This window comes from Ictidomys tridecemlineatus, chromosome 6 (assembly GCF_052094955.1).
Source record: "Ictidomys tridecemlineatus isolate mIctTri1 chromosome 6, mIctTri1.hap1, whole genome shotgun sequence".
Taxonomy (NCBI): domain Eukaryota; kingdom Metazoa; phylum Chordata; class Mammalia; order Rodentia; family Sciuridae; genus Ictidomys; species Ictidomys tridecemlineatus.
Genome location: NC_135482.1, coordinates 104,148,821 through 104,163,168, shown reverse-complemented (window position 1 = coordinate 104,163,168; position 14,348 = coordinate 104,148,821). Strand labels below are relative to the sequence as shown.

The 14,348-nt window shown below is 44.7% G+C and overlaps 1 long non-coding RNA gene across 5 annotated transcripts in view; it reads right to left on the bottom strand.

The window, feature by feature from the left end:
• Positions 1-1,352: 1,352 nt before the first annotated feature.
• LOC120888372 (uncharacterized) overlaps positions 1,353-14,348 on the bottom strand; it is a 33,947-nt gene continuing 20,951 nt past the window's right edge. For all 5 annotated transcript variants that reach the window (XR_013423164.1, XR_013423162.1, XR_013423163.1 and 2 more), the window contains 4 exons: positions 7,362-7,662; positions 4,554-6,698; positions 3,859-3,980; positions 1,353-2,057 (listed from right to left, as the gene is read on the bottom strand). This is a non-coding gene — a long non-coding RNA (uncharacterized LOC120888372). The remainder of the gene's footprint in view (positions 2,058-3,858; positions 3,981-4,553; positions 6,699-7,361; positions 7,663-14,348) is intronic.

Here is a 14,348-nt window from a genome sequence, read left to right as displayed (position 1 = left end):
GAGCAAAATAAGCCAGGCTCAGAAAGAAAAATATCTGAGGTTTCTCTCATATGTAGAGTCTAGAAAAAATGAAACAAAGAATAAAGAATGGCATGGAAGTGGCAGGAGAGAAGGGAGACTATTAGAGAAGGGGAAAGTGACAAGGGCAGGGAAAGTGACAAGGGCAGGGAAAGAATAGGGAGGGGAATGTGATCCAAGTATGTAGTATGCATAGAGTAAATCATCACAATGAAACCCATTATTTTATACAATTAATATACACTAATAATTAATATTTTAACTTTAAAAAACAAGACACAAGGGACTGAGGTTGTGGCTCAGCGGTAGAGCGCTTGCCTGGCGCATGCAAAGCCCTTTGTTCCATCCTCAGCTCCACATAAAAATAAATAAATAAAAATAAAGGCATGTGAGGGGCTGGGGATGTGGCTCAAGCGGTAGCATGCTCACCTGGCATGCGTGTGGCCCAGGTTCGATCCTCAGCACCACATTCAAACAAAGATGTTGTGTCGGCCGAAAACTAAGAAATAAATATTAAAATAAAAAATTCTCTCTCTCTCTCTCTCTCTCTCTCTCTCTCTCTCTCTCTCTCTCTCTTAAAAAAAATAAAAGCATGTGTACAACTAAAAGAAATAAATATTTTTTAAAAAGACACAAACTGATAGAAGATATCTGTAAAATATATGACCAATACGGAACTGGTATTCAAAATATATAAACTAGCCTATAAATCATTAGAATAAGATAAACAATCCAACTGCAAAATGGTCAACAAATAAAAATAGGTATTTCAGAAAAAAGAAAACTCAAAAGGAATAAATGTTCCATTGTCCATGAATAAACCTACAGAATGATGCAAAACCCCGTTAATCATCAGGGAAATTAACTAGATTCACAGTAACACCTTACATTAACTTGCTTGGCAATAATTTAAAAGTCTGCTGTGACCAAGGGTTTGTTTGAACGTGTGTCAAGGTAAACTCTTAGGTACTGCCTGTGGATTGTAAATTGGTATAACTTTCAACCCATTTGGAATTACCTTGTGAACTCGAACATTTACATGCCCTACTACCTTTCTTTCCATTCCTTCCTGGAGCAACATGGGCACAAGGAGACTATTCAAGAGCATGCATTGAATATTGTTTATAACAACAACAAAAAGAACTACATACAATGACACCATTTCCATAAAGCTCAAACGCAAGCAAAACTACCTGATAAGTTAATGAATATAAGCATATGTGATGAAGCTATTTTTTTGAAGCAAAGATTTGAAATTCAGGATAATGGCTCTTATCAGGGGAGGCAGGCACACGAACAGGGAAGGAGGACATAGGCAGAGGCAACCAAATTGATAATGCTTTAATTCTTGCTTTAATTCTGTGCTCACAGATGTTTATTGTGTTGTATATTTCATAACATATATTTTACATTGAACATTTTATACTTTGGTTTGGGGGTGCCAGGGCCTGTTACATGCTAGACAGGCACTCTACTTCACCCCCAGACTAACATAAAAATCTAAAAGAATTATTCCCCCCTTAAAAGAATAGGCCCCATTTAGTAATGCTTAAGAAGAGGTAACTCCTAAAGTTATAAGTGACAGATTTGGCTCCTGAAGCAGTCAATTTCCAGCCACATTTATCCTGGGATGCTAGAGTCAGCTGGAATCCTGGACTGGTAAGCAGTAAATGTGAATCAAACCAAAGGGTAGGAGGTCTTTCTGTCCGCTGGGAAGTAGAAAAGGGCAGTGGCCTGCCCATCAACATACTCCAGTGATGGAGATGCAGAGTTCATGAACTGACTGGTGGCAAGCAAGAAGTCCAGAAGGAAGACGTGCCGGTGATGTGTCACAGCAGGGCAGCCATCCAGGAGACACACAGGGCTGCAGCCAGCCCTGGAACAGGTCCCAGCCTGAACCCAATCAGGTTCCCACCAGAGAAGAAGAACAGGGACCAGCCAGTCCTCCCAGATCTGGCTGCAGCCTTGGACAGGAACCAAGTAGACCTGCTGTCATCTTTGGGATGAGGCTTCCAGAAGATAGAAGAGCCAAAGATGAGCTGGAGAGGGGAGGGAATAAAAGATATGGAGAAAAATATCAGTTTGAGTTGGTTGTGAAGAAAAGGATATCCACTCCACCAAGTAAAAACACTCCTGGCCTCTGGGACTCTCCCCTGATCCAACCCCACCTCTAGCAGCTAAGAACCTGAGGTTGCCATATTGTTTTATCTATCTTATGGTGCAATGAGGACCGTGGCCTGGTGGGCACTCCCACTAGATGTTAATACCTCTAATACCACCAGTGGCTCCCCTTTCTAAACATTTTCTTCCCTCCTTTCTCTGTTGCTTTTACAGCACTAAAGTTGCTCATTATATGATTGAATGATTGTTCACAGAGTGTATTTCCTTGAGCTGCAAGCATTTTAAGGTCAGGCCTAACTCCTTTATATTCCCTATCAGCTTCCTCAGAACTATAATCCAGCTGACTCTCAATAAATATTGTTAAATTTTAATGAAATTTTTAAATCTGGGGAAGAAGGAGATCACTGTAAACTATTATTGTCAGCCACAAACCATTTAATATAAGTTAATTTTCAGAATTTTTAAAAATGTTTTAATGTAGATAGAATAATTTACGGATTGATTTTTATGTGGTGCTGCTGAGAATCGAACCCAGTGCCTCACAGTGCTAGGCAAGTGCTCTGCCACTGACCCAGTCTCTAATTTTCAGAATTTTATAAAGGTAGATTTTGATTAAAGAATTGAGAGAAAGTTGGAGGAAATTTTCTTAAATGATGAGGTTCCTTGAAGAAGAAGGGAAAAAACTATATGACCATTTAGAGAGATGATTTTTTAAAAAAATCATGACTTACTCATGCCCTAAAGCACTGTGGAGACATTAAAAATAGCTAGACTTCTGTAGACCATCATAGAAAGATATCAGACATATTATTAAGTTAAAACAAAACAAACTCTTGCAAAACATTCACATGTGACCTTATTTTTGTTAAAAAAAAAAAAAAAAAAAAGACAGCAAAATACATGTCTCTCCATTGTAGAAGAGACCTGAAAAAGATGAGGACAAAATCATACACAGTGGTCACCTCTAGCACCGAATTGCCTGAGAGTACCGTTCAAAATGTTAAAATTCAAATTCTCATTCAGTAGGTCCGAATGGAGTCCATGATTCTGTGTTTCTGACAAGGTCTCAAGCAGTGATATCCCAGAGCCAGATCATCCTGGCTTGTGAGAGCTGCAGGTTACACAAGTCCCTTGAAAAATATAGACATCCTTAAATATTATAGTATATTTACCGGGGCTGGGAATGTAGCTCAGTGGTAGAACATCTGCCTTGCATACACAAGGCCCTAGATTCCTTCCTCAGAACCACAAAAGAATAAATAAATCAAGTATATATATATATATACTCATAAGTAAATAAGTTATATTCAAAACTCATTACTTATTATTTTACAATTTACTCTTATATTCTTGAGGTTGTACACATAAACTACTGGATCTGTAAGTGGGGAAAAATATATAACAGTGTGCCACTATTCCTAGTTTTGCACTCAGTGACATCACAGCGATGGCATGAAATGTGCCATGGTGAGAGCATTTTACAATGGAAATTGGCCAACACAATAGATCAGGGTATTTGGTTTCTTTCTTCTTTTTCTTTCAGAGAGCCACTTGTTAAACATTTACCAGCACACCACCTCTATGAGCATAAAAAGCATTGGTCTAAGGCACAGGGCTATTTGGGGAAAAGTTTTAAGAGTAAGAGGAAAGAGTACAGAAGAGGGAGGCTGTGAACTTCGAATTCAGATTTTGCCACACTAGGATGTTCTGTATACCTACCTCAAGGGTGGCATACTGTCCCTTACTAAATGCTTGCCAACCGAGGAAATGAATGAATGCTGTGAAGAACCAAGATCATCTGCAGGAGAGCATTGGATGGCTCACTCCACTTCCTACAGGAGCTGGGAATGAACGAAAGAGCTGGTGTGTGCTCCTGGGGGCCCCAGGCAGGGGAAGCCCAGAGCTGGCAGGCTCCCTCCCTCCCACCTCAACATTTCCTGTATATGGTTTTGGTTCCTGCATCTGGCAGCCAGTACTGATTCATGTACTCCTCTAGAGTTCAGCAAGAACTATTCAGCAAGAAAAGCCCAACGCCGAGCTACTGGTTGAGTAAACAAACAGCCAGGTCTGGACAAAGCAGCAGCCGGAACCCACACCGCCACTCCTCCTCCCACTCTTCGGCCCTTCTCCTGCCACTAGAACCTTCTCTCTAGCCCTGTTGCTCCCTCTAACCACTCTTACTCCTCGGACCACCCGAGGCAAAGTTCCACAATTAATGGAAACTTCCATCCCTCCAGCCTGCTCAGGTGTCACCAATCCAAACGCATCAAAACTGAAGTCAGAGCCATGGCCTGGTGGGCCTGGTGGGCCATCTGAGCAGACCTGTGGGTCAGGTCTCAGACCCTGAGGCAGAAACAGCTGTGCTTCTGCACCTGGTTCCAGCAAGTCACCCACTCTCCCCGTCATCATCCTACCAATGTCCCCTGCACCCCAACTGCAGGCACCCTGGCGCTGTTGTAGGCAATGGAAATCCGGGCTGCCCAACCACCGACTCGGAGAGCTCACACTGAGCAGAGGGAGCAAGTCAAACAGATGGTGATGATCCCTAGGAAGAGACTGAGGAAGGGCAAAGGGGACACAAGTCATGGGGCAGGTGGCATGGACCTGGGATGGGGAAAGGTTAGTACTACAGAGTGGTGAAGGGCCTCCTGTGTAGCTGGGACTACAGGTGCATGCCACCATGCCCAGCTGTCTGATGAATCTTCATGCCGCATGAAAGAAAGAGAAGTGTCAAGGAGGACTCGGAGTTCAAGCCCTATGTATCATGAGTCTGTCTTATAACAAGCTTTCATGCAGGAGCTGAATCTTGTTCTTTCTCACTGTATTTCCAGGAACAAAGAGTAGTTACTAGGCCTGGCCCACATTCACCAAGAGAGGATAGGAGAGAGGGAAGAAGGGTGTGTGGAATAAGAATATTTATGCCATTGATATTTCTAAGTCTGGCCTTTCCCAGGAAATCTTGGGGACTGATCCAACAAGTTCTGATGACTTACCTACCTACCCTCCACACCTTCCAGCTCCCTCTTCTCTTCTTGCACAAAAGCAAAGCATTAGCAACTAGACAGTTGAGAAGCAGTTTACCACTTTTAGTTCAGTGTTGAGTTAGTGTATTAGTCAGTTTTCCACTGTTGTGCAAAATACCTGAGGTTGGATACTTTATTTAAAAAAAAAAGAGGTTTTTTGAGTTCTCAGTTTTTTGGAAGCTAAAAGTCTAAGATCAGATGGCTTTACTTTATTTTTTATTTTTTGATTCTTCTTAGTTATACATGACAGTAGAATCCATTGTGATAAAATTATATAAGCATGGAATATATCTTATTCTAATTAGGGCCCCATTCTGTGGATAGGCATGATGGTGGGATTAACTTAGTATTTTCATATATGTGAAAATTATGTTAGATTTATTCTTCCTATTCCTGTCCCCCCTCCCTTTCTTTGTCTAATCTAATGAACTTCTTCTCTTCTATCCCTTCCCCCTTTATTGTGATTTAGCTTCCACGTTCAACCTTGGGTTTTCTGGGATTGGCTTATTTAACTTAGTGTGAGAGTCCGAAGATCCATCCATTTACTGGAAAGTGTCATAAAATCATTCTTATTTATGGCTGAGTAATACTCCATTGTGTGTGTGTGTGTGTGTGTGTGTATATATATATATATATATGAATCACATATCACATATCATATTTTATTATCTGTTCATCTGTTGAAGGACACTGAGCTTGGTTCCATAGCTTAGCTATTGTGAATTGTGCTGCTATAAACATTGCTGTGTCACTGTAGTATCATGATTTTAAACCCTTTGGATATATGACAAGGAGTGGGATTACTGGGTCAGATGGTGGTTCCATGCCTAGATTTTGAGGAATCTCCTTACTGCCTTCCAGAGTGGTGGCTCCAATTTGCAGTCCTGCCAGCAACGTCTGAGTGTTCCTTCCCCCCCTCATCCTCACCAACATTGACTGTCACTTGTCTTCTTGACAGTTGCCATTCTGACTGGAGGGAGATGGAATCTCAGTGTAGTTCATTGGTTCAGCCTCTGGTGAGAGTCCCCTTGGCTGCATCCCATCATGATGGACCACATCCCAGTGCAAACGTGTGCAGGAGGGAGAGCTCACATAGAGACACAGGAAGCCAGAGGGGCTAGGCTTGTTATTTCATGATTCCTCTCTCAGAAACTAACTGGGGACCCACAAGAACGACATATGTCTCTTCTGAGAGCCGCACCCTCAGTGACCTAACCTCCGTCCACACTGCCCCAGCTCTTAAAGGTCCCACCACTTCTCTATATGTCCACACTGAGGACCACACTTCTGATACATGGACTTTGGAGATCAAGCCGTCTCCAAACCCAGTTGTTAAGCTACACATTTAACTGATGTAACAGGAGCCCCCAATAATCCCTTCGTGAAGCTCTCTGCACGTAAGTGGGCCGGAGCTGCTACCACAGTGGCACATGCGTGGCAGAGACCCAGCAATATCTGATCTTGCTCTGGCATTGGGAGGGGGGCACGCTGCTGTATTGCACGGTCTCAGATCATCATGCATGTGCTCTCGGTGGCCTGAAGGAAGAAGAAAGGAGGAGAAAGTCACAGGGTTGAGTCAGGGAAGAGAAGGAAGGTGCCTCTGCCCTTTAAGGACATGCCAAGGAGTTGCACCCACCACTTCTGCTCACGTCCCATTGGCTAAAACTTGACCATTTGGCCACTTGACTATAAAGGAACCTGGGAAATAAAACCAAGCCCCCAACTAAAATTCCATGACAATGGAAGAAGGGCAAGAGAATGTCGGGGGCATCTGGCAGCTCTGCCACAAAGCAGATCCACCTGCCCTAAATGCCACTTTCCTTCTCTCTATGTGATCCCCTCAGGATAAGGCCCAGCCTAATGCCTTTCATTTTATATGAAGAATTTTTAAGCACATGAAGCACAATCATCCACATAATTATGCTTAATGTTCCCAATACCCCATGGGCTAGGTAGTTTGGTCAGATTTTACCTAAGAAAACCAGGGCTTAGAATGGTGGGAAGATCTGTACAGGGTCACAGACTGATGAACAGCTGGGATTTGAACTCAGGCCTTCTCTCCAGATCCCTTGCTCTCACCCCTCACCAGCAGGGCACTAAGTGGATAATTACTGTGCTGTGAAGGAGGGGTGATCCCTACCACTCACAACACCACCACTAGAGAATATCAGGAAAGATGGCAGCTAAAGACGGGTATACCTTTACAGAACGCAGACAATCCCATCATTCTCGCTGAAGGAGAAAATCCACTCCAGCCCTGCACATCTGTGTGTGACACAGAGGCAGAGGAGGCAAGACTGAAAAGCCAGGACAAATCCTGGGACCGGGCTGATGTGCACACCATCCCTGGCGCAGGTGGCCTCCTTGTTTACAGAAGCTTCTGTGGTGACTGGCTTGTGTCTGCTCCATACATCTGTGAAGTATTCTTAATATCAGTCCTTGTGAGATCTGTCCTTTGTGAGCCCCAAAGTGTCATAACATCCAAACTTCAGCTCCACATCTGCAAAAAAGATCAAGACAATTTTATTCCCTGCAGCCAGCCCACAGCTGGTGAGGAGACAGTGCTAAACATGTTGGTTTAACCAAGAGAAATGACAGCCACATTGTGCCTCAGACTTCCCCTGGACACCATCTAGGCCCTCAGCATCTCTCACCCCAGCAGCACCCCCTGCCGCTCATCTCTTCCAATTTCCCCTCCTCCCAACCTGAAGACCAGGGCCCTCCAACAGTGCAAAGCAGGCTTGGAAGAGCTGGTGAGATCACAGGTCCTTCAACCATCAAAGAGGAAGAGATTTCCAGACTGCCCAATACTGTGGCCACAGGCCCTGCACGGCAGAGCCTTGCTCAGTGTTCAAGATTGCTGCTCTAAAGCTTTCTGCATGTTGCTTTAGCTAATTCAAAAACAATGTGGCAGCTAAGGGAGCCTTCTGAGGCCCCACTGCCTGGCTCTGATTCCAGCTCTGTCACCTATGACTGTGTGACCTGAGAAAACCTTAGCAATCGTTCTGTGCCTACTTTTCTCATCAGTAAAATTAAATGATAACGACAGCAAGGCACTTATCTAGCATGGTTGTTGTGATGATAACATGAGTTAATACAGTTGATTCTCATTCCCAATGATTATGTTCTATGAAATTGCTGTAAACAATGAATTAGTGAATTCTGATCCAGTTCCTAATGGGATACACAGTTTAGGTTCCTGTGAGTCTCGAGTTACAACACTTTCAACAACAGTGATGAATATCTTTGTTTTAATGTGTGTTTCTGTTTAAAGACACCATACTTAATATATATTATTGATTCATTAACTTTAAATTCACAGTCAACAGTACTATCATTCATGCCTGAACAATGCTTATCTCATGCAAATTTTCTTCACAAGGCACATCACAACTTTCTTGCACTTTCTTGCACACACTGCACTCCCCACTTCTCACTTTATGCCCTAGACAACACATCAACACAATACTTCGGACTGTTTTAAACAGTAAAATCACCCAAAAAGAAGCCAGATGTGGTGGTTCATGCCTCTAATCCCAGCTACATGGGTGGCCGAGACAGGAGGATCACAAATTCAAGGCAGCCTGGACAACTTAGTGAGACCTTGTCTCAAAATAAAATAAAAAGTGCTGGAAATGTAGCTCAGTGGTAGAATACTTGCCTAGCATGCATGAGGCTCTGGTTCAATCCCCAGGATTCTCTCTCTCTCTCTCTCTCTCTCTCTCTCTCTCTCTCTCTCACACACACACACACACACACACACACACACACACACACACACACACAACATGGTACCAAACAGACCTTGCAAAGAACACTTGTTTACAATCTGAACTGAGACAAGAAGACAGAGGGTCACCTGGCTGGACCTTAGCTGGAATGTGCACATCCTGAAACTCTAATTCCCTCTGCTCTGCACATGTTTGAGAATGATCTTGGAAGCACCATGAGTATCGAAGTTGATAGTACACTGGATTTTATCAAAAAGGTGAGTTTGCAGATACAGAATCCATGAGCAATAAGGATCAATCAACTGTATACAGAGAGCCCTCAGAATAGCACCTGATGTATAGTAAGCACTGCGTAAAGGCCAACAACCTGCTGAGACAGATATTGCTGTTTCCATTTCATAGATGAGGAAACTGACTGTCCCAGAGGTTCAGGACCTGGACATGGGCTGGTCAGTGATGGTGTCAGAACTCAGACCAGTTTTCAGCCTGGTTTTACTACTTTTTATATTGCTGAGGATGGGTCCCCAGCTCTCTCCACGCTGCCTCCACAGGTGCAATGGTGCTGGCCATAAGTGACAGGCACACATTGCACTCTCCCTTCCTGCTTCACGCACACACAGAGCCCCTATATTTACACAAGGCTTCCTTTCCCAAACTTCCTTAATTCTGAGGTGCCCTAAGAACAAAGAGGTTTTCTAGCTTTCTGCTAGAGACCGGGTTCCTTCCTCTGGCTGTGGGCAGAGCTCCCAGCCCTTCTCATTCTGTCTCAGCACCTTCTACTCTGGCCACCAAGGCAGCCTGACACAAAGGACCCGGTACGAGGAGCTTAGGGTGGACTCTCTCAGCTTCCTCTGCTGCTTAGCCAGGGGCCCCAGCTGGGACTGGCTCACTCCATTGAGAAGAGAAGTCCTAGGAGAAAGGAAAGAGACTGCGATGGTGAGAGGGTGGAGAAGCCAGGACCCCAGGGACACCCCACAGAGGGAAGGCTGGCCAATGGAGGGGCAGGTGTGAAAAGAAGGACTGCTCATCAGAACAGTGTGACAGAGGGTCATGGTATCCACATTGCATGAAGCCCTTGGTAAAGCCAGCATCTACCTGGACCAGGCAGCTAACTCTGCCATCCTTCCAGCCCTGCGTTTTTTTAAATAGGTTGCAGATCCATCTGAACTCTGAGAAGATGAGACATCCTAGAGTAATTTGCATTTTTCATTTGCCTACTATCAAGGGTCAGTAAACCATGGCCTGTAACTTGCTGGTACATCTCACTAGCTAAAAATGTTGTTTTGTTTTGTTTTGTTTTTTACATCTTTAAAGGATGTAAGGAAAAGAAAAGAAGGAAGAAAGACCATATGTGACCCATTAAGACTAAAATAATAACCATTGCAGAAAAAGTTGTCTAATCCAGATTGATCTATTGAAGTCCTGCTAAGCAAGAAGGAAGCAGAACAGGCAGGACACAGGTCTAACACCCACCCATACCTGGCCCAGGACATGCAGGGTGTCATTTAACCTCTGTGAGGCTCAATTTTCCCACCTACAAAGTGAAGACAGTAACATCCCTGGGGCTGTGGGAATTAAATTAGATATAATCCACATCAAGCCTTTGGCCCAAAGCATCCTAGAGAGCCACGTGTGGGCAGCGCTGGTGGCTGGTGGCTGCTGGCAGCAGTGGTTGTGGTGGAGGGGAACAGTGCAGATGGTAGAGGGACAAGCAAAAGGGCCCCATTCTGACTGTCTGTCTACATGTCACAGAGAACGGGGGAAACTGACTCATGGGGGTGACTCATCCGAGGTCACACCACTATAAGAGTTATAATGTCACCAGAACAGCTTTCTGCAAACCCATGAAGGCTCACAAGCAGGTCCTAGGCACCCGCCCTTCCATTGCCCCTTTCAGGGCCAACACACCAATACACACACACTTCTGACTCCAGACTTCATTCCCCTAGAACTTTGCTCTTTTCAACAGACTGATGGGTGGACCTGCTGTGTTGCTCGTATCCTAGGGGCATTTTCATCCTTTCACAGACAGGAGGTCTCTAAGGAGCCACCTCAAACCAAAGCATTTCTTTATTTTCCCAGCATGGGGACCAAAGTCTGGCCGTAGCAGGGCCTCTCCTCTTGGATCAATTATCCAAATTCTGAAGCTCACATGTTAGCTCACGCTCTGGAACAGAGAAGGGTAGGCATGTAACAACCATAAAAATCGGGTTAGCTCTGGTCCCATCAAATCTCTCGGGCCCTCAGTCATCCTTACCTGCCTCTTGGTGCTTGAGAGAGGAAGGTGTCTCAGAGATCACATGAGGGGTTCCAAGCCACTTCCGGTTTTTGAGATTACCAGGACATACATTTTATAAAATGTGGTCCACTTTAAATAGTTACATTGCAAAATTAACCCTTTTAACCCCAAAGTATAATTCCATCTAATGGTGCTAATCCACAAAATAATTTTTGGATTCATCACATGTATGAATTTATATTGAACGAGCAGGCAAAGTGGTCCAGTAGTGACATAGAAATAGGAGTTTCAAGTTGGAAAGCATGTGTCTCCTTCTACTCTAGCTGGGTCAGATTATAGCACCACTTTATTGGGAGATGAAGTTCTTAGAAATGACATGCAAGTCTAGAGGGGAGGATCCTCTTGCATGTTTCTCCAGCAAATTCCTAGTTGGATCTCCTGTCTCTGGCTGTTCTCACCACAACCCTAGCAGAAGATTTTCTCCTGCATCAAGGGCCACAAAGGCCACCAGCTTCTCCTTCATGGCTAAATGTAAATTTGTTGGGCGGGGGGGCAGGACACCTGCATCACCCTGCTCCACCCTGTGCCCTCTCTTCCTGCTTCTAGGAAAACGGACAATGTCTTCTCCTCTTATTTCTCAAAAAATGATTCTTGAGTACATCAAAGAATGAGGGGTTAACTTGATAGTAAGGAGACCAACAAGCCCTGCCTCAGCCAGGTGGCCAAGGTCAACATCAGCAGGTATAAATCACGTTGATGGTAGCTACCCTCCCCACAATGTGATGAGAGTGGCACTTTGGCTCTGTGGCCATCCCTCAAAGCCACATCAACCCAGTCTACTCATTACAAAAACAGGAAACACAAAATTCCTAGTCAGTATCCTCAAAACCGTCAAAGTCCCCACATACAAGGAAGTCTGAGAAATTGTCACAGACAAAAGGAGACTAAGAAGAAATTATAACTAAGTAATAATGTTGTGGGATCCTGCAACAAAAAGAGACATTCTGTAAAGCAAACAAGTAAGTTTAAAAATCCAAATAAAGTATGGAATTCAGTTAATAATGATATATCAATATTGATACAGTAACACTGACATATGTGCCACATGTATGTAAGATGTTAATAACAGGGAACATAGGCATGGAGTATACAGCAATCCCGTACCATAATTCCACAAACCGGATTGTTCTAAAATTTAAAAAAGTATTTTTTAAAAGACTCAAATGTTCCGTTCTTACCCACCTTCAAAGCACAAAACACAAAACACACAGCTTACATAAGGCAGTGTGGCAGAGGGATCAGGAATACAGACTCTCCCTCCCCCGGCACTGAGGCAGGAAGATCACAGGTCTGTGGCCAGCCTCAGTGACTTAGCAAGATTCTGTTTCAAAATGAAAACTAAAAAGGATTGGTAGTATAACTCAGTGCTAGAGGACCCCTGGGTTCCAGCCCCACTACCTAAAATTAAATCAAATTAAATACAAAGACTCTTGAGATGTGAGACCCGGCTCTGCCACTTCCTGTTGAAGAGCCCTTGGGTGAGTCATTGAACACTCTAAGCTTCGTTTCCTTGATATTAATGGGGAGGGAGTAATGACGATCGCTGCTAAGTCATGGAACTATTGAGAAAAAAATATATATATGAAGCTTGTAGTGCAATGCCTAAATCAGAAAATATTAGCTGTGACTGACCAAGAGAGAAGAACGTCTGGGAGGAGGGCTGCTCTTCATGGGATAGGACTGTGGCCAAGGCCCTCCAAAGCCCACACGTCACATAGGAAGGGCGACCTCCTCCTAAAGAGGATGGAGCCCAGGAGGAAGGGGAGGGAGGGGGCATCTGGGAAACTCCTGGAAGAGGCCATACACAGGAGCCTCCCGGAATGCTGGAGGAAGCACAGGGTGTTGCTGTGATTACTACAGAGCATCCTGGTCTCTGTGTTCATGACCGGGGCACACTGGGAGCACAATGCCCGGAAGGGCTACTCACAGCCCCGCGAAAGACAGCATGTCTGCCACCTCCCCTCACTGCACAAGAGGTCACCAAATCTTGCTAAAGCACCCCACCTCCACCAGGAACACCAGAAGCACCAACAAAGTTCTGGGAAACCTGGGCCTCCAGCGCCTCCAGCAGCCAGGCCATAGCAAGAACATTTTGGGGTGAACAGGCCAGCAACTAGCCCAGGACAGCCTGGCTCCTCTGAAGCCAGCTCCTCCGCATTTATGGAGCATCGTCCATGCGCCATCTCTGAGGGGTGCTGGCTCTCCTGACAGGTGGCGCTGGGGCCTGTGAGAGGCCTGAACCAGAAGTCATAAAACCTGGGTGTGAAATCAGCCCAGGTCTCTAATTAGCTGGATGACCTTAAGCAAGTCACTCAACTTCTCAAGGCCTCAGCTTCCTCCTCGGTCACCAGGAGAAAGAGCTTCTGTCTGAAATATTGTGCATCCTGAGAACATCAAAGTAAACTACATGGATGCCCCAAAACCACAGTTTCATTATTCATCCAGCACCTCCAAATGGGACTTGCAAGGTAACCTTGCAACTTTGAATCTACCTGAACTTTGCAGCAGATGCTCCCATAAGGAATTTTGTACACTTCATATTACTTACAGATGGAACCCACTGACACTCATAAGTGAGGATGGGATCTGTGTGAATGACAAGGAGACTGAGGCCTAAGGCCCAGAAGGCTGACATGATTTGCCTAAAGTCCACCCATCAGGGTAGTGACAAACCCAGTCCTTGGACCAGCTTCCCACTCCAGTGTCTTTTCATCATCCCGGAGGGATGGAGCTTGCCTGTTGGAGTCATTGTGAGGCTGGGGACAGAATGCCTGGGCCTGCTCTTGGCCTGTGGTTTGATCCTTCTTCTCTGTGACCCCACTTTCTTCACTGTGGAATGGAAAGAATGAGTGTGAAAAGCATTCAGTTTAGTTCAGATTAGCTCACTACACAAGCACCTGCTATGGGTGAGGCCGTTTAATAGCCTATGTGGTGCACACAAACAGAAAACAAAACCTCACCGTCCCTGCCCTCAAGAGTGGGTAATGTGAAGAGGACTTTCTCTCTCCTGCTTTTGCTTTGTGACAGGCAGTGTGATTGACACTATTTTACCCACCAGGCCTCCAGGATGGAAGGAACCAGCCTAAATAGGCGCACTGTGATACTCTGACTAAATCCCATTTCCCTCTCCACCTGAGGTACTGTCTAAAAAAACAA